At 38.2% G+C, this 26,434-nt stretch overlaps 3 pseudogenes; 2 read left to right on the top strand and 1 right to left on the bottom strand.

Moving 5' to 3' along the window:
• Nucleotides 1-2,632: 2,632 nt before the first annotated feature.
• Nucleotides 2,633-3,215, top strand: LOC107140341 (annotated as a pseudogene).
• Nucleotides 3,216-13,668: 10,453 nt separating this feature from the next.
• On the bottom strand, nt 13,669-14,630 carry LOC107140225 (annotated as a pseudogene).
• A 4,316-nt stretch (nt 14,631-18,946) lies between these two features.
• Nucleotides 18,947-23,191, top strand: LOC107140224 (annotated as a pseudogene).
• Nucleotides 23,192-26,434: the final 3,243 nt, after the last annotated feature.

Below are 26,434 nucleotides of genomic sequence, written 5' to 3'. Positions count from 1 at the left end.
CCCACATCCTCCTCCTAAGCAAACTTGTACTATGTGCTTCTGGACAAGCCCTGCCTTTCCTTTCCCACCTTCAAGACTTTTTTCCCTCCCCTCATTCCAAAGCATTCAGAAAATCATCCTTCTTGTTCTTATTTCTGGCCTGATAAAGTTCCCAGCCTGAGCTAATTTTAAGAAAGTCAGTTCATTAATGATTATAAACATTTTATTTTGTAATGACAAAACAGATTTGTCTTCTGATCTCTATTAGCATCAAAAATTCTTGATTCACTACTTCTTCCCAAATTCAGTTTAAGAACTATATCTTTTAGCCCCAAATGGTCTGCCTCCTCTGATTAATCTTTACTTCCTAGAATATTTGAGAGCAATACACCTTATTATGGAGAGGTTTGGCTTTAGAGACAACTGGATTTGGACTCGACCCACTTACTTAACTTCATCATTAAAATAAGATATACTTGAGGCTTTAAAATGTGTCTACAATTCTTTGACCACACTCCTATGAAGTGCTAGAGTATATGCATCCTCCTTTTGAAACTAGGTATGTCTGCAACTTATTTGTAACTAACAGAATTCAAGATAAATAATACTTGGTAACTTCTGAGACTACATCAAAGAAAGTTATGCAATTTCCGCCTTGTGCACTGAGATATTTACTTTTGGAGCCTTCAGCAAGAATTTAAGAAGACCAAATACTCTCAGGCCACCATACTGTAAGAAAGTCCAGGTCACATGAAAAGCCCTTATGAGGTCCCAGCCAATAGACAATATCAGCTGCAAGACGTGGATGAAGACACCTCCAGGTGCTTCTAGCCTCGACTGTGAAGTCCTCATCTGCTAACTAAGCCTCCCCAGTTGAGGACCCAGATATCAGGGAGCAGAGACAAGCCATTTCTACTTTACCCTGTCCAAACTCTTGAGCCCAACACAAGACCCTAAGAAAATGGTTGCTTTAAGATACTACTTTGGGGGGGGGGTAAATTTCTATGTGGCAATAAAAATTAGAACAGGAATTTGGTACCTAGAAGTGATACTATATAGAACACCTAAAGCATAAGTATTGGCATTGAGACCACTGTTTGGCAATAGCTGAATGAATCCTGAAGAGACTAAAGGTGAGAGCCTGATAATGTTGGGGAGGTTATTGGTGAGGGCTTTTTAAAAAGCAAAGAAAATGCTCTACAAAGCTAGAGGAAAGCAAAATTTTATTACCCAGTGGCAGAGAGTTTGACCATCCTGTCTCTTAGGTTAATATGAAAAAAAAAAGGGGGGGGAATATACTTAAGGAATTGATGACCTAGTTAAGCAGATTTTCCTGTGAAATATTTAAAAAGCCACCTGGCTTCTTCTTGCTGCCTCTGATAAAATATAAGAGAAGAGAGCTGAGCTAAAATGTAAACTGTTTAGTTTGCAAGCAAAATCTTGGGGAAATACAGAGCTGGGAGTCGTTATGTTCAAAAGTAAAAATGTTTTCAATTCCTGACATTTACAAATGGCGAATGATTTCCAAGTTAAGAAGAGGGTCTAGGGTAAAGATCAAACCTAGTAGAGTAGCTGTAAGATCATTTGTTAATACCTCAGAAAGATCTAAGGCAATGCCTCATGAATTTCCAGATATACAAACTTACCTCTAAGGATCTTAAAAACATGTCTCATAGAAACTTCCTCTTAAAGGAATTCCAATAATTTTAACGGTCTTGCCATTTACCAACTCCTTAGGGACCCCACATTAAAGCAGAGCTTGTCTTAAAGAGAACTGTAGTTGTGGCTTCTAACAGTGTGCATCTAAATAAGATTTAGAGGAACCCCACAAAGTTTCAAGGGAATTGCATTGATGGCAACATGACAGCTTTTAGTAAGAGGAACAGAAACAGGACAAGAGGAAGGAAGACCTTTGTACTAGACTCCAACTACTTTGGTCAAAAGTCAGGATGAGAACTTAATTCAGTTGCAAACATGGGTTAATTCTTATGGGAAAGTAAAAGTGACTCAAAGGTGGAATCAAGAGTTCAGAGGGCACAGCTGAGAACTACAGAAGCAAACTACTAAAAAGTAGAACAGAACTGTGATCAAAGATCTCACAACATGTGTCTGAATGGATTTCAGAATTGTTATGAGCTAGTGACTGCTGTGAGTCTCTCATTTGCTACCTTTTTGAGTCAGAGTATAGATAACTGTTCATCTGTGCCTCTCTTACCATTGGTGGGTAGTAAGTTGGGTGTGAGTGTGGAGGGTAAATAATTTATTTCTTTAGCTCACAGGTCATCAGATAAATGAGAATTACCTAAAGGGCCTTACCTGAAATTGTACCTGAGGAATCAGCATTCCAGATGGACTTGCTTTTGATGTTGATATATTAGACCTCAAACCACAACCAGATGGCATTATAGATGTTACTCTTAGGATACCCTAGGAAGAAGCAAGTATGTTTTGCATGAGGATAGATTTTGGATGTTTCAAAACATGTCTACAAATTCTTTGACATTCTCCCTTCAAGAGGTGGGGTGTATGTATCCTCTTTATGAATTTGGCTTAGACTTATAATTCACTTGTAACTAATAGAATGCATAGCAAATAGTGCTACAAGATATCTGGGCTTCCTCTTCTTGCAAGTGGCCTAAGGTGATCTGTGAAAATGGTCTGCTACTCTCTTGACCCTAAAACCCCACAAAATCATGCAAATCAAGAGGTTCAAATCTTTGTGTTCACTTTAAGAACACCCATGAAACTGCGCAGGCTATCAAGGGTATGCATATCTGAAAAGCTACCAAGTACCTGAAAGGTGTCACTTTAAAGAAGCAATGTGTACCATTCCAGCGTTACAATGGTGGAGTTGGGAGTTTTGCCCAAGCCAAACAATAGGGCTGGGCACAGGGCCGGTAACCCAAAAAGAGTGCTGAATTTTTGTTGCACGTGCTTAAAAATGCAGACAGTAATGCTGAACTTAAGGGTTTAGATGTAGATTCTCTGGTCATTGAACATATCCAGGTGAACAAAGCACCCCAGATTCATCACTATGTTTACAGAGCTCATGGTCGGATTAACCCATACATGAGTTCCCCCTGCTGCATTGAGATGATCCTCACTGAAAAGGAACAAATTGTTCCTAAACCAGTAGAGGAGGTTGTACAGAAGAAAAAGATAGCCCAGAAGAAACTAAAGAAACAAAAACTTGTGGCACAGGAATAAATTCAGCATAAAATAAATGCAAATAAAAGTTGGAAATAAAAAGACATCTGGAGCTATTCATAAAAGTCAGGGCATTTTCCTTCTGGTTAGCTAAAACACTTGCTTTAGGAGGTCAGACTACCATATTACAAGGAAATTCAGGTCACTTACAGAGGTCAAGTACAGGTGTTCCAGTCAAGAGTCCTAGCCAACAGTTATCATCAGGTGCTAGATGTATGAGTAAGGACACCTCCTGGTGATTCAAGCCCTCCAGCCCTCAGGTTGTCACAGCTGAGACCTTAATTCATGACTCATGCACAAACCATTTCCTCTGTACTCTGTCCAAATTTTTGATGCACAGAAGCTGTGAGCATAATAAAATGGTCATTTTAAGCTGCCAAGTTTAGGGGCTCTATGTTGTATAGCAATAGTAACTGGATCCATACCGTTGTGAGAATTCAGCAACATGTACACACATATAAAGCAAGGAGCATTGTGTTTGGCAAAATAAAGGCTCAATGAATGGGCCATACCAAAAGCTAGCTCTTATTTAGTTTTGCTCAATGTATTTAGCATGCTTCTTGGGTATGCCAGAGATGCTCAAAATATACGTGGTAACTTGAAGTGATTATACACATAAGGACAGAAAAGATGAGTTTCCAGAGAAATTGCAATGTCGTTTTTCTGAACTTAAGACATTTTTAATGCTAATAGAAGTAGAATTCTTCCTGTTAGAGTCTATCAAATTCTAAAATTTATCTTGGGGAGAAGTGAGATTGGGTCATTTATTTAATTTTTGCCATCTGAGCTAAGTCTAAGGTAATGAAATTGCAAATGCTTGGATTTAGTGAATAATTTGTGGGGAAATGAGGGATCTTGCTTAGCAACTGTGGAATATAGATACTTCAGTGGCCCACATCTCTCCTAAGTTCCACAGCAACTCAAGTGAGATTTTCTCCTCCCTTATCAACTACTCCATACCCACACACCCTCTCCACAATCTAACCTCATCACTGTCTTCCTCTGTCAATTACTATAACTAATTACATCTAATCCTGTAGAGTCAAATGCCACAAGAAATTTTCAAAACTTACAGCATTTAAACATTTTTTTCTGAAGAAAAAAATTTCACCTAAAATTTGGGGATATGTGGATCACAAGTGCTATGCTTTGAATCATACAATCATATTGGATTATAACTATCCCTGACTTCTCCCATACTTTGTTCAACTGGTTAAGAGACAAGGCAAAGTGACCAATGAGCCTTACTGGTTTCTACCTATAAAGTCTTTTCATCTCAAGAATGAGGTCTAACCTTAGTTAGAAGGCATTTGAAGAGCCCAAGCTTAACCAGTAACCACACATTTCAATACCTTTGCTTCTTATCTGATAAGTCGTCTTTACTTTGTTTCCCAATTGGAAAGCTTGTCTAGAATCTTAATCCCTTTATGAACATGCTCCCAATGACCTAATTTCCACAAGGTCCCATCTAATAAAGGTTTCCTCACCTCTCAGGAATGCCACAAGGTGAGGATTAATCTCTCAACACCTGGACCTATGGGGAAAATTCAAGATCCAAATTATAGTACCCTCTTAAATCCCTGTGAAGTGGTTAGAGGCTGTGCTAGCTAGGACTGGTTTCTCTACCTGTAAAAATCCACAATGAGGGCTCCAAAAATTACTTGTCCTTGCAAAGTGACCAATGAGCTCACCAAGGTTGGTCTTTTGGGGAACTCTAACACTTTTGCCAAGCCCCACGTCCCAACTATTACCTCACCTGCTGCCTGGCTGAGTTTCCTCTGCATGCTCTCTTCTGCTTCTGCCTAGAAGTTTCCCCACGTGCAGTGGATGAGTCAAGGTTTGTTCTGTTTGAGCAAGTCATTTGAAATAATACTAACACCAGGTTGAAAACTTTTCAATTCCTTAGATGGTTCTATTTCATACTTACAACCTGACAAATTAAATATGCAAATTTCTTTGCTCCTTGAACTGCTCCTTCAGAGAGGCAAAAAGAGGTTCCAAAACATCTATAAATTGAGGTGAGAGGAGAGAGCTTTCAGTCATCTGAATAATGATTCCCCTGCTGAGAAAAGGGCAAACAGTAAGTAATTTCATTTTATTTAATACTGAAGATACAGAAAATGGGACTTTTAGATTTATCTCTAAACCACTGTCCAAAAATTCTCTTGGCAATAGGGAAAAAATCTTTTAATACAACCAAAAAATAACAAAAAGAGAGAGTAATAAAAAAGGAAGAAATACTCCCACCCAAAGACTGATTTTATACTTGTGTTTTTTTTTTAATTTACCATCTGAACCATTTAAAATACATATTCAGTGGCATTAGGAACATTCACATTGTTGTGCGACCATCATCATCATCCATCCACAGAATATGTTTACATATTTCCAACTGAAATCCTGTACCCATTAAACACCACCTCCCTGTCCTTTCTCCTCCCCAACCCCTAGCCACCAACATCCCGTTTTCAGTCTCTATGAATTTGATGATTCTTGGTAACTCATTCAGATAAGTGAATCACACTGTATTTATCCTTTTGGGGATTGACATATTTCACTTAGTATAATGTTCTCAAGGCCCATCCATGGTATAGCATGTGTGAAGATTTCCTTTCTCTTTAAGCATTAATAATATTCCATTGTATGTACAAAACACATTTTGTTTATACATTCATCCCAGGATGGGCTATTGGGTTGTTTCAACCATTTGGCTGCTGTGAATAATGCTGCTGTGACCATGGGCATATAGAATCTCTGCTTTCTTTTCTTTTGGATATATATGAACCCCAAAGAGGAATTGCTGGAGTATAGGGAAATTCTATTTTTATGTTTTTGAGGGAGTGCAACACTGTTTTCCACAGTGGCTGCACCACTTTATAATCCCACCAACACTGCATAAAGATTCCGATTTTTCCATATTCTCAACCAAATGTTATTTTCTGTGTTGTTGTTGTTGTTGTTTTTTAATTTTTATTGTTGGTTGTTCAAAACATTACATAGTTCTTGATATATCATATTTCACACTTTGATTCAAGTGGGTTATGAACTCCCATTTTTACCCCGTATACAGATTGCAGAATCACATCAGTTACACATCCATTGATTTACATATTGCCATACTAGTGTCTGTTGTATTCTGCTGCTTTTCCTATCCTCTACTATCCCCCTCCCCTCCCCTCCCCTCCCCTCTTCTCTCTCTACCCCCTCTACTGTCATTCATTTCTCCCCCTTGTATTTTTTTCCCTTTCCCCTCACTTCCTCTTGTATGTAATTTTGTATAACCCTGAGGGTCTCCTTCCATTTCCATGCCATTTCCCTTCTCTCTCCCTTTCCCTCCCACCTCACCTCTCATCCCTGTTTAATGTTAATCTTCTTCTCATGCTCTTCGTCCCTACTCTGTTCTTAGTCACTCTCCTTATATCAAAGAAGACATTTGGCATTTGTTTTTTAGGGATTGGCTAGCTTCACTTAGCATAATCTGCTCTAATGCCATCCATTTCCCTGCTATACTTGTTTTTAATTCAAGAAGAACTCTCTGAAGATGGGGTGGAGGAAGGGAGGGTAAATGTTAAAGTCCATGGACCTTTTCCATTGGGAAAAACTCTGGGAGATAATGAGACAGAAATGCTTGACAGGTCTCCCCAAGGACGAGGCCAACAAGCTGCTTCAATGGCAGAAGCACAACTGCAAATTTCTTAGATTTCTCACCCATTAAAATTCCAAGCAAAGAAATACAATTTTGTAAGTAGCCAACTCTGATTTCCTGTTATATATGCCTCTTATAAAATAACAAGAAGACAATTGTATGACGAAACACTTGAATAGCTATAGTAATGTTTCCCATAAAGACTTGGTAGACAGACTTTACCTGAGAAATCTTCAGTGTTTTGTTTTTAATAAGTTAACTAGACTTTTAAGCACAAAGGTTCTATGGAAATAGTTATCAAGGATGCTGCTGATGCAGTTACACAGGCAAGATTGCTGCTATTGTACCTAGTATGCTTCTAAGCTGTATGGAATATGTATAGAAGAGGCTTGGTACTGATAGATTGAATACCAGTGAAAATAGGAAGAAAGTTTCTAACTAAGGTAGCCACATAATTAAGACAGGAGCAAAAACAAGATGTTGACCACCAATGAAAATGACTGATAAAGCAGATCATTTCCGAAGGTGGCAACCAACAATTCCCCCTACACCTGTATGTGCCTTCCACTCCTTCCATCAAGAGGCAGAATGTACTTCATCCCATAGATTTTTACATGTTTGTCACCTACATGTTATTAGATGTATTTTCTAAGCATCTTGCTTTGTAGTTTTATCCCTCTTTGGTGTTAAGATTTCAAATTCCCTTTAACAGATTTTTTAAGTTTCCGTAATAGTGTAAGCTATTTAAAAATTTTTAAATGAGCTTCATTAATTTAAATGTAATTTGTCTTTACCTTTTTAAAGAGCTCATTGTCTATTATGAAGTTTTATTAGAATAGTTGAATCTTGGAGTGTATGTTTGTGTGTGATGTAGACGATAGAGATTGAGGAATTGTCATGATGTATGTGTACATGTGTGTGCAAAGACAGAGGAAGAGATCTTGCATTTTCAGGAGGACATTCAGACAAAAGCAAAAGAATACTGCTTACTTGAATATTCATTGAAATAGAAAATTAAAATTATGATACTTAAAAAAAAAACAGGGGGGAATTAGAATCTATCTTTCTCTTCCTGGATTCTGGGCTGGTTAATAAGTTGCTTTGATCAAGCAAAAGAAAAAAAAGAAAAAAGAAAAGAAATAGGCTTTCACTTCACTGGAACATCTGAGCTACAGCCTTAAAATGCCTGTGGCTTCCATTTTCAATTGCTTAGCAGCCAACCATACAGAGAAGCTTGGGCTAGAATTGTAGCACCCTGAGAGGGCCAGTCTATCACCATCTGAGGTTCCAGATTGTGAAAGAAGCCATCTGGAATGTTGTAGCCCCAGCAGAACTCCCAACAGAATGCAGTCACTCAAGTGATATCAGTGGAGCAAAAGTACATATCACTGAGGGTAGAGAACCATCAGAAATTATAGGTGGTTGTTGTTTTAAAATGAGTTTTGAGAAATAGCTAGATAACTGAAATAGGTTCTCTGTCCCCAGTGACAATGCAGAGGTAGTGTGACAACATAAGGGCCTTGAGTGGTGTGTGGACAGACTTCTGGATAAACCAGTGGCTTCCAGGGACGTAAGCGGGAAAGAGGTAACAAGCCAGGCAGTCAGAACACTGTTGCCAGCTTTGATAAGATGAAGAAATGGAAGACAAACTGGGACTGAGTTGTAGGGTTTTCCTGATACTTCCAAACTCAGACCTTGTGGTGGGATTCCAGAAAACTAAACAGTACGATGCAGAGAAACAATTGCTTCTGAGGTCTCTCATTCCAGGGACAAAATGGCAGTTAATTGGGAGGTGAAAAGAATACAGATAGGCAAAGGGGGAAACTGATACAGAGAAGTGAAGGTAGCTAAAGTTATTAAGCCAAGTTACCAGAGGTGGTAATAGAGACAAACTCTGAGATATTTCTGGAAGTACACCTTGGAATGATCCAAGCTAAACTGAAAGAAAACTGGAATGAGCCAACCCACTCTTGCCCAAATATATACATGTATACATACAGACATTGATGGTTTTCCAGTAGTGCTGGGAAAGAAGGGGAATGTGCTTCTTGATATATTCCAGGAAACTAATTTCTGGAGGAAGGCAAAGTAACAACTGCATTGATTAAGAGTGACATGAAATCTAGACTTTCTTAATAAGATAGAACCCACAGCCGTGATCTTTGCCAAGTGCACAGCTAGCTAAAGCGGCTACCTTATCTCAAAACAGAAGAGAATTCTCCAACAGAAAAGATGAGCACAAGTCTAAGGTATCAGACGCTTTCCACTGAGAAAGACACATCTTCTCCCATCTGTATGTCATAGTGCTCTCTCAGCAGTCAAGTGACAAGCTAATTAACGCATCAAAGTCCCTGGGAAACTGCTAGGACAATAAAAATTGTATTTCAAGAGGACATAAATTATATTTAGTAATAAAATAAAAATATAATAACGGAGAAATCCAACCATTTCAAAACATCTGACAAATGAATTATTGTTTTCATGACAAAAATCTTCATGGTGACAAAAAGGAAATTGTACATTAAGCAACTTTAGTAAAATATTCTGCACAAAATGAAAAAAAAATGTTTGCATCTAGATCAGCTTCTTGATAAACCAAATTAATTGTTTATGTACTTGATATTCACTAAAAATATAAATTTCAAAATATTACCCTATTAAATTTTTCAGTTTTTAGACATTTACACTGTCATTCTGTTAAAAAACATACTTAATTTCTAATAATTCTTTAAGGGGGTTCCATAATTTTACTTTTCCTTCTAGTTTCGTGTACTAGTAAATGAATTCTTTAGATAGAAATGCTACTTTATAAAAGAGATTCAAGTACATGTTATGATTGATTGAAAATAAAGTAATGACTACTTCTTCTTAATTCTTTATTTTTCATTCTTAGTGGGTCGAAGGTATGACTATCCTAAAACAGTATCCTGCTTTAAAGAAAAAAAATAGCAAACATCATGTTATGATAATAAGATCTGAGTTTAAGACAACTCAAAAAATTATTACAGATAAAACAACATCCTGTGTTTGGTAAATCTATAGTTAGAGACTGATAAGGAAAACAACAAAACTATTTACAAAAAATTTAAAGACCTTCCTTCTGTTAGTGAAATTAATTTACAAAATATTGATAGCTATCTTTTATAGAGTACTGCTATCTACAAATCTTGTAATCATTATTTTATTCATCCAGTAACTTTATTTTATAGGCGGCACATAAGAGAGAGAAACCAGTCTATGATCTCATAGCCAACAATGAATCAAGACTCCAAAGCTTGGTCTCACAATTTCAAGTCAAACACAAGAATTCTGGCGACCTTTATAACAATAGACAATTTCCTGTTGCCATCGGGCACTGTGGCTTGGGAGGCTAAGACAGGAGGATCACGAGTTCAAAGCCAGCCTTAGCAAAAGCAAAGCACTAAGCAACTCAGTGAGACCCTGTCTCTAAACAAAATACAAAATGGGGCTGGGGATGTGGCTCAGTGGTCGAGTGCCCCTGAATTCAATCCCCAGTACCCCACCCCCAAAAAATGTCCTATTCCCTGTTCTAGAACACCAAGTTGATGGTGTTGACAAGAATTTAGGAAAAAGATTACTCTTCTACTCTAGTTTTAAAATAAAATGGAAAATCAGAGTTATATTAGCAAAAAATTGCTTAAATTTTTTATGCCAACATTTTAGTAATTCTTTAATTCATTTATCCCATCATTACAGATGTGGAACACCTATAAAAACTTAAATATAGTCTATAATATATAATTATAATATTAAAAAGAATATAATTGTTTTAATATAATTATAATAATGTTAATTAATGTAATATATGTAAACTCTAGACTATAATTTCCAACCTATTTTAATGCACTTGTGTCAATTTCATTGAAATATTCACAGAATTAAAAACTTGGAAATTTTGTTTTGAGAAAAGTACTAATAGTGCAAGTTCCTTATTAAATAATTGCACTTAACAATAAATGTTCATGGTGTAATATTCAAAACACAGAAGATAACTTTAAAAGATGATCATCTTTGTACCCATGAACCTAGCACAAAATTTTAACCACTGTATAAAAGTACAGCTTAGGAGGCTTAGAAATTGTTCGGTCCATAGATAGCTAAGGCATTGTTTATCCAGTGAGGTCAAATGTCTTTCTGGGATCACATGGTCACTAAGTGGTAGATGAAAAACAAGAACCTCAATCACTGCTTCTCCATGTACTGTTCCTTTCTCCACTTGATGCCACCCTCTTAACTTGGAATAGCAAGAGAATCCAGACTGAGAGAGCAAATGCCCATGAAAAACCATTGCTCAGCAACCAGCTAACCAAACTAGAAATAGAAGCCCCATAAAGAATGCTCACAACTTACAGACTAGCCAAAGATATAGAACTTTTATCGTAGGCATTAAAATAAATTTGAAAATCGAGAATGCTCTTTTAGAGGATAAGCTTCAACTTGATCAAAGCCACAGTCCATCAGATGGATGACTGTGAGTTATCTCAGCTTACCTTCCCAATTGTCACACCTCTGAAATAACTGTCACTTTGGAAATTATCTATTATCTATTATGGTTTGAATCTGTGTCTGTTTCTGGAAGTTGGAAGGGAGAATTTGAACTATTTTGGGATTATCAATAAGATTGAAGAGGACTGGAAAATGTATTAGAGTCTGTAAACAAGTCAAAATAACACCTGGCATTTTGCCAGGGGAATGTTAGAGTTCATAAACAAGTCTGGATGGTGCCTGGCAAAATGCCAGAGGGAGTGGTTTGAGAAGTAACAAAAACAAGCCATTAAGTGTGGAAATTCTTTATTGGTTGACTGATGTATCTAGTTTATGCTAATTAGATAAGCTGTGTGGAATGTATAAATACTGCTCCTGTCCTGCAATAAACGGCTCCTACTCCTGCTGTATCAACGTACACAAGTTATTCGTCACCCCCCGATTATTTTGCTGCAGCCGGACTGCGGCAAAAATGGTTCATAGTTTTTTATAATATTTTAAATACCTTTATTAAATTTATTTTATGGTGCTGAGAATTGAACCCAGTGCTTCTCATGTGCTAGGTGAGTGCTCTACCACTGAGCTACAACCCCAGCCCTCGAAGTATTTTAAAATGACGGCTAATATAAAATTATTTGTAAGATAATTCTCAGGTATGTTTTAAATCCTAGATTGGCTTTATCCGTTATTCCTCAACCCGAGAATGCTTTCCAAGTCTACACACAATTACAGAATTTAAATAATTATTCAAATATTTTAAAAATTAATATCCTCTAAAGAACATATTTTAAGATATGGCTATAGCCATCTTCAGAAGCAAATAAGAATTAATCTTCAAATTAGTTATTTAAATACCTGTTTGCCCAGAACTGTCTAAGAATTCTGGAAATTTCTTCAATTTGAAATGACCAATCTGGCTTTCAAAGAGCAGGTATAGAAAATTCAATAAACTGGATCAATCTTTACTTTCATTGCAATTATTTATTTTGCTGCCAGGGAGTTTTCGAAGGCCACATGTCATTGTCTACTGATTGAGTAATTCCACTGCTGAGGTCATAAAGGTTCTTAAAGATCTCTCTGGATGGTGCTTCATGACAGGGGTGTTTGACTACAGTTCTTTTGTTTGCATTCATCTGCTCTGTCATGGTGCCCCAGACTCACCCAGATTAGCAGAGGTAAAAGAGATTTCCAGCCTCATGCAAAAGTTGCACTGGAACCAACAAGCAAGGTCCTACTTTGATCCATGACCACAAGTCCAGACATCTCCTTTCTGATGTGAGCTCCATCTTGGAAACTCTTGGTATCCTTGCAAGCTGGTCAGACATCAGTTAGCACCACCTCAGTCCTCAAAGGTGTTCAAATAGATGGACCCCCCCCACCCCACCCCAAAGATCTATATTTTAAAATCTCACATGAATTTTAACAGGTAGAATTTCAGACAAAATAAAAATCATGTTGTAGATAGACATAGGAGATGGGGGTGAACTCTCCAGGTAGCTCATATTAAGAATGTATACATGTAGCTCCTTTGATTCATTTCTGCTATCCATGGCTTTCTCCTTTTATCCAATACCCAACCTAGAAACTTTTAAAAAATATCAATGATTGTGGAGATCCCTTCTTCCTCATTTACCTGATGAGACAGAAGTTTGGGGAGGCAGGAAGTATCACATCAGAGAGAAAACAGTACACCAGGATTTAACAGTACAACTAAAAGGCTTACTGGTTCTTCTTCCTGCCTAGGAGGGTGTAAGCCACCTGAGAAATTAAAGTCTAGAATAATTAGTAAAGAACAAAAGACAAAGTCGGAAAGATATTTTCGAAAGGAAAGCTCCTCATAGGTCCAGCCCACATGGAGGCTAGAGCTGAACAACTAGAAAATGGCTCCTGTGGTTTAATTAAGGGGGCACATCAAAGGCAGGGGTAAGGTTTCAAGGGTAGAATCTTGCTTCATGATGTCTTGCAGTCAGCAGGTTGATTGGCATCTTGGCAGATCACACCCATCTCAGAAGGGCTGTGCAGCTACAGCGGGTCACCCCATCTCCAGTACTGTGTGGGACATGGCAGAGAGGAACAGAAATTCACAATGTCTCTGGGCAGTCTTACACAGAAGAAATGTCCACTGGAAGTTCCTAGACACCAGATTATCCTACTCACTCGGCTACGATGTGCAACACAGTCTACACACAGCCTACGGACAGATGGCTCTCAACATAGTGAGTTATCATGTTATTAAAAATATATGATAAAATTGCAGGGGGGTGGGGTGCTGAGGATTGAACCTCCTGAATGCTAGGCGAGTACTCTATCCCTAAGCCGCATCCCCAGCCCTATGATAATTCTTGTAAGAAACTGAATGGACTAAAGCTTGACAACTCCTTTAAGAGACCAGAATAGAACTGCAGTGGCTGGCTAAATTCCACTAACTTTTTTTCATTCTCTTTAATTTTTTTCTCCTGATCTTCTGTTATCCTTTCTACAGGTTGCTTTTTCAGCCCCTTCATTTTCCTAATTTGTATTTTGCTTAGGTCTTGTTTCTGCGTGTGAATCCTTCCATAAGTTGTACTGAAAGTAACATGGGAGATATTTTTCTTTTTCTTTGGCTTAAGAGCTTTTGGTATTTTCATAGATAATTTATAAAGATCATCTGATGCCAGGTGTGTCCTCCTCAAAACCAGATCCAAAGAAGGGTAACCTCTCTTCCAATTCAATTTGTGGTGTTCTGCAACCAGATTTCTTCAACAGCAACTTACAGCTTTGAAAGTAAATCTTGCTGTTCAGTAGAGTGAAGTGCAGAGTATACGCTAATCCAGCCAGGAGAATATTTGATACTGTGAGCCTCTGAAAAAGACAATAAGAAGACTTTTTAGTCTTCTGTAGTCTTCGTTTGCATCAAAAGCATCACCAGAAAATATTAACATGGGTTTTGTTTACTCTCAGGACATCTTTGAGAGACACAAACTTCTCCATACCTCATTCAGTCATATTCAGCACATAGTAGTCATACATGTGACCTATTCCTAGATTATTTGGCCGCTTCTTGTTATGGGAGCCAAACATGAATAAAGAACAATCTGACTTCTTTGAAAAGAATTCCAGTGATGTCTGATCCTCAAATGATCTTGTAATGTTTTTCCACATTTTTAAGTACTTGTATCACTGTTGCATTTGCATTTCCCTGTTTAAAGAGGAGGACATTTTTAGTATTTTCACTGAGGTTTGGTTCTCTCTTCTTCAGGAATCTCTTGGCCATTTTTGCTTTGGGTTTTATAACCTGATCCAAGGTGTCCATGGCGACCACAGCCCCATACTGGTGAAAGGTAGCAAACCATGCCGTTACACCAGATAGGTGCCTAGATTGATGTTTGACAATAGAAATGACAATAAAATAATATTTAGGGATATATTGTAACCATTCTATTTAATCCTCATAGGAATCTTTTGAAGTAAATACTAATTTTTACCCCATTTTTCTGGTGAAGGAGTGGAGACACAGAGAGGTAAGCTTCACTAGTAACAGGCAGGAGAGATTTGAACCTCCAAAGGCTGGCTCCAAAACCACATCTCCCTTAAACCCAAAAGGGAAGAGATTGAAGTCTCTTTGCTTCCTGGAAGTTCCCCCGAGTCACTCCACACCCCAATTCCTACAAGATTATAAAGCTGAGACTTTGTCAAACAATAAAAGATACTGAGTGGTCTATTCCACAGAGCATGTAGGCACCTAGGTGTCAGGGCAGATAAAGGCCACCCAAATGATCCTTCCAAAGGTAAAAAATAAAACTCACTTTCATCAGTGATCTGTTTTCCACCTGGATGAGAACTATCTGGAAACTTTTCTAAACAATCATTTTTCATATGGCATTCACAAAACTCACAGCAAAAAGAGCTCATCTTAATTTGCACTATCCTTTAACTGAAACCTAGCATTTTCTTCAGTTACAAATGTTGGTGGCAAACTGCAGCAGTAGTAGCAATTCCTGTGACTTTGTAACCAATTGAAATTACACCTATTTTTTTATTGTGACTTTTTGCAGACATCAAAAAGATCCCTTATACTAGTCACTGCTTCGAAATTCCATTAGTTGCAAGACATACTGCTAAATCTTGTTTAGATAGTCATAAAGAAATGCCTGCATTGATAAGTGAGGAACATATTTTTTCAATAGTATTCTAATGATGTTTTAATATATTCAATGCATTGAAAAGCATCATTCTAAGAAGACATCTTTAAGCACAGAGAGGTTCAGATTGGATCTTTCCAATCTGAATGGATTCATGAGCAAGAGTCCAGTCACTCCCTTCCTGGGAGTCCTTCAAATGGATTGCTCTCTGTTCTTTCATAACCTTGACCCCTTTTGATTTCTGGTACCCCTTAGGCATTGGTCTTATCCATTCAGCACAGTGGTTCCTACCATCCATTTTTAAGGTCAGCTGTAGACCTTCCCAGAGGACTCCAAAAGAGCAGAGCAAATTTAAAGTCTTCCCCAAAAGTTTCACAACTCAGGCTTAGAAATCAATCCAGAATAAATCTTGCTTTGAGAAGAGAGGAGAAAAGAATAGACCAGGTGTAAGGTGCTGCTTCTAGATCCTTCCTTTCTTTGGTCTGTCCTTCCTTCTCCCCTCCTTCCCTCCTCTCCTCCTTTTATAGGTATCAGACCAATTGCTTTTGTTCCTCCCATTTATTCACAGAGCCTTACCCCAAAAGTCTCTTGCATATCTAAGCTCATCTCGGATCTTCTGGATGGATAAACTGGGAAAATACTCTTCTAAATTCACAACTCTTGCTGGTGTGTTAGAATCTTGGAGAGGTCTTATAGTAAAAAATATTTTTTAAACATTTTTACTACTCAGTGTTTTCCCAGGCTTATTTGACCATAAAATATTTTTTACCCTGAATTCATAAAACTATCGAGAGAGAATCACTGCCAAGATCGAATTCTCCCTACTTGCAGCTACCCTTCAAAACAGCTCAAAATGTCAGGAGGTTGAGAGTGCAGCAGCTTGTTCGCTCAGAGGTGCTGGCTTGATGCATGAAACAACTGGGCCCCAGTCTGTTCTGGCTCTTGATTCACCTCTGAGTGCAATTCACATTAGCAACTGTGATCCACAAAGCCATTCTGGCCCTTGGTTAAGTGAAGTCATTTGGATCTAAATGTTGCTTTTAATGGCTTCTAATTTTACTCATAAAATTTTTCAATCATAAAAATCTTCATTTTTAGTACCAAATTGGGAATTTTGTCAGCAAATCACTTGATCTACAGTCACTAAGGTGATTTCAAAGAGCCCCTTCCATCTGGCCGGTTTTCCTGCTCCCAGTCCTGCCAAGACCAGACCATAAACTCAGCTTTTCAATTTGGAACACAGGAGTTCGCTGCTTCCGTATTTAGTGCACATTCAGCTCATTCAACCTCTTGGTTCCCCTCTGATGTTAGGTACATGTGTGTCTCTCCTATCTCACTAGATGGACATCCTTAAAAGGTGATATGTCATGAAAGTTTATGCCCGAAATTCATATGTTGGAATCTGAACATTAAAGTAGTAGTGTATTAACAGATGGGGCCTTTGGGGAAATAAGTCCCTCCCTTTTGAGAAGTGATTAAGTCTGCCCCCATAAATAGAATTTGTGCCTTCATGGAAGAGACTTCCCAGAGCTGCCTGGCCTTCTTTCCCTTTCATCTGCCATATAAGGACACAGCATTCATCCCTTTTTGGTCTTCCATCCTTTCCATCATCATCATCTTCTTCTTTTTTTTTTTTTTACTTGTACTGGGTTCTTGAAACCAGGTGCATTTAATCACTGAGCCACATCCCCAGCCCTTCTTTGTATTTTATTTAGAGACAGGGTCTCACTGAGTTGCTTAGGGCCTTGCTGCATTGCTGAAACTGGCCTCAAATTTACGATCCTCCTACCTCAGCCTCCTGAATTTCTGGGATTAGAGAGATGTGCTACCATGCCCAGCTCATCCTTTCTACCATCTGAGGGCATAGCATTGGCTCCTCTGGAAGACGTAGCAACAAGGCACCATCTTGGAAGCAGAGCGCAGCCCTTATCAGACACCAAATCTGCAGGCACCTTGAAACTAGATTCTCTAGCCTCCGGAACTGAGAGAAACAAATCTCTATTGCTTATGAATTACCAAATCTAAGATATTTTGTTATTGCAGCAGAAATTAACTAAGATGCTAAGAATTGTGGCAAAGTGCTTTGTGCCTAGTGCTTAGTTGAATGAAAGGAAGAAGGGGAGAGAGGGAAGGAAAGGGAGGGGAAGAGAGAAAAAGAAAGGGGGGAAGGAAGGAAGGTAGGAAAAAGCAAGAAGGGGAGGGAAAGATTATTCTGGCACAAATAAAAATTAAAAGATGGCCCTATGCTTATACTTAATATTTGGTCAAAATAGTATTTATGCTTTTTTTATGCCCAAATATATTTTACATACTACAATGAAAATTTATTTTTCCAAGTGTTCATAAGGCAAGGAGCTCAGGGAAACCAGGGAAATTAATAAAGTATAAGGGTCTGCTGCATTTTCATTAAGGAAACCCTGATTCAATTCATTTCTGTTGTGTTGTCTTTTGCAATCTCCCAACCTAGTGGGTTGGAGAGTAATTAATTATGAATTAGACTGACAGCTATATTGACTTCTTGATATGCAAGAAGGAACATGTACCTAAATAATAATTTAAAAAAAAAAATCCCTAGGTAAGGATAATGATCCATTAAAATATAAATTTAGAAAGCTAAAAAAATGAGTTCTTATCATCACTTTCAATTTTCTGCCTTTAAAAATTTATGGAAATTGTTTAAAATATAATATTATTTTTCATACCTTTGTGATTACATTTTAATGAAAATGCTATAATTAAGATATTGATAATACAGTTAGTTACACTCAATTATGCAATATTTTTTAAGCAAATTCAGAAAGCAAGAAGTTTAGTCCCTGATTTACAACAGTGTCTGTCTGGCAATCTCTGGTCCTAATTTCTAAACTTCTCTTAAAATATATTATGCAACAGCAGAAAAAAATAAAAACCAATAACATCATAAAAATCTAGTGTGAGGGATGATTTCAACTTAATATAAGTCCAACGGAATTGCAAACTAATTGGCCCAAACTGAAGAGACTAAGGACAGTGTCATTCCCCATGTTCAGTACATGAGTATACACCATGGAGACGTGTGGGCAGCTGCTACTGTTGCACTGGAGTCTACTTTGGAGACCCTCAGGATGCTATTGGTCTCTCCTTACCTTCATTGTATTCTGTCCCCCAATATCATCAGGTCCTCCTGTCCAAAGTCCAATTGGAGGCTACAATCACCATGTAATCAACTGGGCAGAAGAGCAGACAGAGGGCTAGTGGAGGCAGGTGCACCCTTCCAGGCACAGCCCCCCATAACCCACCTCTTCTAGCCACAGCACACCTGCCTACAGTTACCACCCTGTCCGTCCATTCAAACTAGAATGGACCAAGTAGGTTACAGCTCTTATAATCTAATCACTTTACCCCTGAATATTCCCACATTTGCAGGATCCTTGGGGACACACCTCACATCCCAACCACACAGATGGTTAAATTTCTGTGTCACAGCACATCAGACATCTGATCAAACATGACCGTGGGTGTGTCTGTGAAGGTGTTTCTGGACAAGATGGATATTGAAATAGGTAGATTGAGTGAAGCAGATTGCCTTCCCTAATGTGAGGAAAGGGGACTCATCAATAGATTGGAGGTCTGAACGGAACAGGAAGACAGACCCTCCTGTGAGTGAGAGAGAATGTCTTCCACCTGAATGCCTTGGCTGGGACATTGGTCATTCCTGCCTTTGGACTTGAACAGAAGCATCAGCTCTTCTTGGGTCTTGAGGCTGCCAGCCTTCAGAATGGAATTTACGCCATCTGCTGTCCTGACTCTCAGGCCTTTGGACGTAGATTGGAACTATACCACCAGCTCTCCTGGATCTCTAGCTTGTTGACTGCAGATCTTGGGACTTGTCAGCCTCCATCATCAAATGAGCCAATTCCTTATAAATCTCTCTCACCTATTATATAGGGGTGTGTGTGTGTGTGTGTGTGTGTGTCCTATTGGTTCTGTTTATCTGGAGCATTCTGACTACTACAAGTAGCCTCTGAATCCCCTCTAGACCACTGCTGTCCCTCCCTATTTCATCTTCCACAGAGCTTCCAGAATGTTCTCAGACTACACATCCAATCATGGTGTCACCCTACCTCGAATACTTGAAAGGCTTTCCCATCCATCTGGGGAAGACATCCACATCCCCAAGAGGGCTGCATGGTCTGCACAGAACCCCTGCTCCTGGCTTGAGCCACCCTAGGTTTCTTTTTTATCTGAATGATCCAAGTTTTTTTCTAGCCCTGGAGGTTTGCACATTCCATTTCCTCTGCCTGAAATAGTGTTTCTTCCAACCAATACGACGATAATTCGAATTCATCCTTCATTGCCTTGGCTTGGAGAAATTTCCAACATTTTCCCAACACAATTGCAGGACAAAGGTCCTATTATACATGGCGTCCTGCATTTGCCTCTTTGAGCGAGCATACCAAGAGACCAAAGGTTACCTGTGTAATGATTTGCTTGCTGTCTACTCTGCCGTCCCATTCCTGTTCATAAGAGGGTATCTTCAGTGCTTCCAGGGAGTGCACATAGGAAGCCTCTCAGCAAATACTCCTTCACAAAAATTCATGAATATTCTATTTTTAAGAAACCTATATAAATAAAGTAACTCAGCTAAATATAAAAGAATATGCAAACACAACACTTTTTGCTAAAAATAAAAAGGAAATAATTTAAGTACTGCAATGCCTCTCCCTTAGTATTAGATTTAATTACTGCATTTATGTTTAGTTTTTGAAAGCATAATATTTTTATTTTAATAACCTGAATTAGCATCTTAATACATAAAAACCTGTGATCTCTAATAATTAGATTGCAGTGTAAAAGCTATTTAATTTCTTCATATAATACGATGGGTGTCAGTGGGATTGGATAAGGGGCATGCAGGTACCAGTGGCACCAGAAAGGGAAGAGAGATAATAATGAAGGGAAATATTAGTGAAGTAGTGAAGTTCCATTCTCAAGTGCTTCCAGGGAGAATAGAGGACACGCCAACATGGGTTCCTAGAGCTGACTAGGAAGGTTTTAAAGAGGGCTGGACTGCATTATACAGCTTAGAGACACATATTAGTGAAATAAGATTTTTAATGTCACTGAAGTTGTACTTAGACTCCTGGGGAAATTTAGGTTCTCTATATAAAATACCAAAGCATCACAGTTGAGTAAATTTTAGTTTTATCACTTCTGAATGACCTTAATACTTCCATGATTTTCACTGGTAAAGGCTAACAAGCCAGATACCTGGACCAAAGTTCCACTTCATCTTAGCTTCCAACTAGATCACATTTTTCCAATTTTATTACAAGAAACAGCTGAGTAGGTTGTAAAAATTGCTAACTCCTGGGTCCACCCTCCAGAGACTTCAATTCAAAGGGTCTGAGATAGATTCTGAGAATTTGCATGTCAACAAACTGAAGGAGTTTCACAGTTGTCCTGTGATCTAATATAGAACCTCTAAATAGACCTGTGATACCCATGCTTTAAAACGACCACACGTGAGATATTATGGTACCAAACTGAATAAATTAAGCATCAATTAAACCCACAAACACTCAGTGGTGGGATTCTTAGTCATCTTAATTTTCTCTAGTGTTTTTTTTTTTGTATATTTCCTGAGTTTTATGTCAGGATACAGACTTTTAAAACCTGAAAGCAATGTTTTAAAAATGATCAGTCTGTGCTACCTTATTTTTAGTATATAGTCTACTCATAACTAAACAACATGGAAAATAGTACAAGGAAATACATTAAAATATTAGATATGGTCATATTCTTTGATGGTGAAAGAGATTTTTTTCTTCCTTTGCAGTTTTATCACTTTAACCATTTTTTAAGGAAGAACGTTAACTTTATTTTTAAAAATAAAGATTGTTTTCTACCCAAAGAGTTATCTTTCCTTCTCAAACCATTTCATAAAGTACCTGACAGTTTTGACAGAAGTAATACCAAGTCCCCATTACAATTCCTGCTCAGGCACTGAAAATAAACCAAAGCAAAATTGTGAAGGCTGTGAAGTGGTTTTTATTTATGTGTGTCTCATCCTCCTCCTTGTGCTATATTCTCCCTCTTGCACTGGCACACATTCTTCCATCTTATCCCATCCATCTTCTCAGGCATAGTGTTTTCCTACTTTTAAATCTCTTGCCCCTTTCCAAACAGACACCAAGTATTACCTCATTTAAATCTTGAAATTACACTAATTCTCGAGAAAACCCACCTGACCCAATCCCCTCACCTCCACATTTCCTTTGGCAAAAACACTGAGGGGCTCAGAGCTTCATCTCCTAATACCAACACTCACTTCCTGGCTACTACTGTTGGCTTTGATGCCTCAGGACTAATCCCATACCACCCCTTTTCTCTTGTTTGGTCCACAAGCAGCCCCCAACTCCCAGGTCACACATTATATGCTGTGTCCCAGTAATCCTACAGTTTTGCATATGCCTTTTCTATCCTTCCCTCCTATTCTTTCTCTCCTAAAATCCCACATTCATCATGGCTCATTTCTCAGCACTAGCCACTAGATCTGAACTTCTCTCTCTAATAAATTTCAATCAGTTCCCCTATAATGCAACATAGGTGTCACCAAAAGTCACCATGCTATCCAAAACTACCTTGTAAACACCAGAGAGTTTATGGGGGAAATAGCATCAGAGCACAACACTCAAAAATTTGGTTAGTGACACCGTTAAGAAAAAAAGATAGTAAACTGATGAAAAAACAGTAGCACAGTTTCATACATGTTAAATAAGTAAGAATCGTACCACAACACTAGACATCTATCTGCTCTCTTAGAGCTGTTTCTGCACCAACCGTGGCCACCTTTGGAGCTCAGCACCAAAGCTAAGATGCCAGTTTTGAGTCTGGGCAACTGGAAGTCTCCCCCAGGCAAAGTCAAAGAACCTGGGAAGGTGGCCATCGATGCATATATTGCCACATAGACTGTGCCTACATCTATCAGAATGAGAAGGAGGTGGGAGAAGCCATGCAAGAGAAGATTCAAGAGAAGGTGGTGAAGCGGGAGGACCTCTTCATTGTTAGCAGTTGTGGTGCGCCTTCTTTGAGAGAAACCTTCTGACGGAAGCCTGTTTGGAGGACCCTCAAGGGTCTGAAACTGGACTATCTGGGTGTCTATCTTTTTACTGGACTCAGGGATTTCAGTCTTGCAAGGACTTATTCCCCAAAGATGATAAAGGCCTCAATCTTGTCAGTAAATTAACATTCTTGGATGCCTGGAAGGTCATAGAGGAGCTGAGGATGAGGGATTGGTGAAAGCCCTTGGTGTCTACAACTTCAACCCCTTCCACATTGAAAGGATCTTGAACAAATCTAGACTCAAATATAAACCAGTGACTAATCAGGTGGAGTGTCACCCATACCTCACCCAGGAGAAACTGATTCAGTACTGCCCCTCCAAGGGCGTCACTGTCCCAGCCTGCAGCCTCCTGGGCTCTTCAGATAGACCTTGGGCCAAACCAGAGGACCCTTCACTACTAGAGGACCTCAAGATTAAGGAGATTGCTACAAAGCATGAATAAAATCCTCAGCCCAGGTTCCAATCTGCTTCTAGATCCAGAGGAATGTGGTGGTGATCCTCAAGTCTGTGACACCAGAAGACTTTGTCAAGAACTTTCAGGTCTTTGACTTCAGATTGAGTAATAAGGGCATGGCGACAATATTCAGCTTCAACAGAAACTGGAGGGCCTGTGTCCTGGCTAGCTAGGCTCATTTGGTAGAATATTCCTTCAGTGCTAATTACTGAAGCTGAATCTCCTGATGAGGCACCGGTGGATTCTTTCTCTTCACTGAAGTGGAACTTGCTCCCCCTGAGGTCTATATTAGCCAAGTTTATGTAAAATCATACTATGCCTGACCATGTTGTAAGGCAATGTTTAAAAAACATTTTTGATGGGGGAGTACCAGGGATTGAACTCAGGGGCACTCAACCACTGAGCTACATCCCCAGCCCTATTTTGTATTTTATTTAGAGACAGGGTCTCGCTGAGTTGTTTAGGGCAGGGACTTGCTAAATTGCTAAGGCTGGGCTTTGAACTCTCAATTCTCTTGCCTCAGCCTCCCAAGCTGCTGGGATTACAGGCATGCACCACCGTGCCTTCTTTAAAAAAATTTTTGTTGGTGCATTTATAATTATAAATAGTGGGATTCATTGTTCCCTCATTGTACATGCACGCAACATTAGTTGCTCGATCTCCTTCCCAGAACCTTCCTTCCCGTTCCCTCCTCCCTCCCCCAAGCAACTTTTTTTTTAGATCCATGTGATGAACCAGGAAAAGCCTTATCACAAGGAAGTATGATTCAGATGAACAAATGGCTACTTCTGACTAAATGTTTGTTAAATAAAAAGATCTCTGCTAACATTGCGGATGCAAAACTGAGAAGAACAAAAAAATAATAAAAGTTTTTTTGAAAAAGGAGCATATTATAAGAATTATTGCACTCTACCTTGAAAAAGTAGGCCACAAGAAAGGCAAACCAGAACAATAAAGTGACTAGAAAACTCCTGAGATGATGGAATATGATGTGGCATGCTTCTTAGCAAGCTAGGGATCAAAGAAGAAATCAAAATGGAAATTAGAAAATGTCTAGAACTAAACAATAATAAAAATATTCCAGCCAAAGCAGTCCTTAGTTACATAACTTTAGGCACCCAGTCATGCGCCACATAGCAATGTGGTCAACAACAGGCTACATATATCATGGTGAACCCATAAGATCCCATCACTTAGGGACTTTGCAGCTGTCAAGTTTGTATAAGGTCACTCCACGATGGTCACCCAATGATGAAATCACCTAGCAATGTGCTGCTTAGAGTGTATCCTGGTGGTTAAGCAACACATGACTATATTAGAAAAGAAATATTCAAAGTTCAGTATGGGAAGCTTTCTGCCCAAAAAGCTAAAATCACAATAGTGGAGCAAACCACAGAAACTCAAAGAGGGAAACCACAGATGAAAGCAAAAACTCATGAAATAGGAAGAAGACAATGACAGAAAAAAAGCCAAAGATTTTTGGATTGTTTTAAAATTACTAACATCAATAAGCTTTAGAAAGCAAAAAAAAAAAAGTAAAATCAGTCATAGACAATATCGGGAATGAATAAAAGGCTTCCAGTCTACATCCTATGACATGAAATAAATACTAAAGGCACGACATGAAAAACTTTTTATCCATTCATTTGAGAAATTTCTTAGAAATGGACAAATTCCTTCAAAACATGATTTTGCAAAAGGGGCAAAGAAGGAATAAAAATTCATATTTGTTAAAAGAAATTAAATGCTTACTTTAAAGAGAATTCTACAACCCAAATTCACAGATGAATTCTACTAAACTTTTAAGGAAGTAGTAATTGCAATAGTGTACAAACTCTTTTGGGTATAAAGGGAGAGACAGTATTTCCTAATTTAGTTTATAAAGTAAATGTAACATTGCGAAAATGACATCACAAGAAAACCACAGACTAATATTCCTCATAAACAGAAACACAAAATCTTTAATAAAGTATAAGAAATCCAATTCAGCAACATGCAGAAAGGATAATACTTCAATACAAAGTGGGATTTATTCTAGGAATGCATAATTGGTTTAACATTAAAAAGCAAACAATGTCTATTATAATGTGAATGTGTTCACTCCAAAATTTATGAGTCGGAAACTTCATCCCCAATGCAACAGGCTTCCTGGGAGATGCGTAGGTCACCAGGGTTCCACCTTCATGAGTGGATTAATGCTACTATAAAATGGGCTTGCAGAAATGTGTTCTATCTCTCTTACCTTCACCTTCTGCCCTGTGAGGATGCATAAGGGGGCCTTATGCAACTTGATCTTGGCTTTCTGGACCTCTAGAACTGTGAGAATAAATTTCTGTTCTTTTTAACTCTGGTGTGCGTGTGGGCAAGGAGGCATTCTGTTACAACAACAAAAAGAGACTAAGACAATGTCATTTACCACATTAACAAAATAAGGGAGCAAAATACGCAATTAACTTAGTAATTAAAGGAAAAGTCTTTAATGAAAGTCAATAGTGGTTCATAGACAAAAACTAGTAATAGAAGCCAATAATAAAAGTGAATTTTCTCAACTGGATAAACATTCTGTAAAGAACTGGCAGTTACTATCATTCCTACTGATGGACTATTGGATGTTCTCCAGTTATTATACCCTCCTAAATTGAGAATATAATAATTATATCCACTCTTAACCATGTACATTCAATATTAGACTAGTGGTTCTAGCCAGTACAAGAAGACTAAAAAAAAAAAAAAAGAGGTAAAAGTTATAATACTTGGGAAGAAAAAAATTGAAACTTTTATTTACAGATAGCATGGTTTTACAGATAGAAATCCAAAGTAATAAAAATATGAATTTATTATATTGAGTGTAATATGACTACAGAATACAAGGTCAAATCAATTGTATTTCTGTATGCCAGGATACACAAAAATCAACTGTAATTCTATATACAAGCAACAAACAATTGCAAATTAAATTTTAGAAAGCTACCATTTATAACAGCATCAATAACATTAAACATTTTTGAATAAATTTAATAAAAACCATGTAAAGTCCTCAAAACTAAAAATAATGCTGAGATAAAGGAGGTATAATAAATGCAGAGATACACAATTTTTATGAAATGCAAACCTCAGTAGCATTAAGATTCAATTATCCCTAAATTGATCTTTAGATTCAGTGCAAGTTCAACAGATGTTATAGGGGTTGAGAGGGTTATTAGTCAACTTTTCATTACTAAAATACCTAAGATAATCAACTATAAAGAAAAAAAAAGATTTATTTTGGCTAAGAGTTTTGGAGGTTCAGTCCATGATAGACTGGTTCTGTTTCTTGGAGACTGTGGTGAGGCAGAAGCGTGTGGCAAAGCAAAACTCAGCTCATGGCCAGGGAACAAAAACAGAGCCAAAAGGAGGCTACGGTCCCCTTCAAGGGC

Source organism: Marmota marmota, unplaced genomic scaffold (genome assembly GCF_001458135.2).
Source record: "Marmota marmota marmota unplaced genomic scaffold, marMar, whole genome shotgun sequence".
Taxonomy (NCBI): Eukaryota; Metazoa; Chordata; class Mammalia; order Rodentia; family Sciuridae; genus Marmota; species Marmota marmota.
Note: the sequence above shows the minus strand (reverse complement) of the source record. Positions and strands in the feature narration are given on the sequence as shown.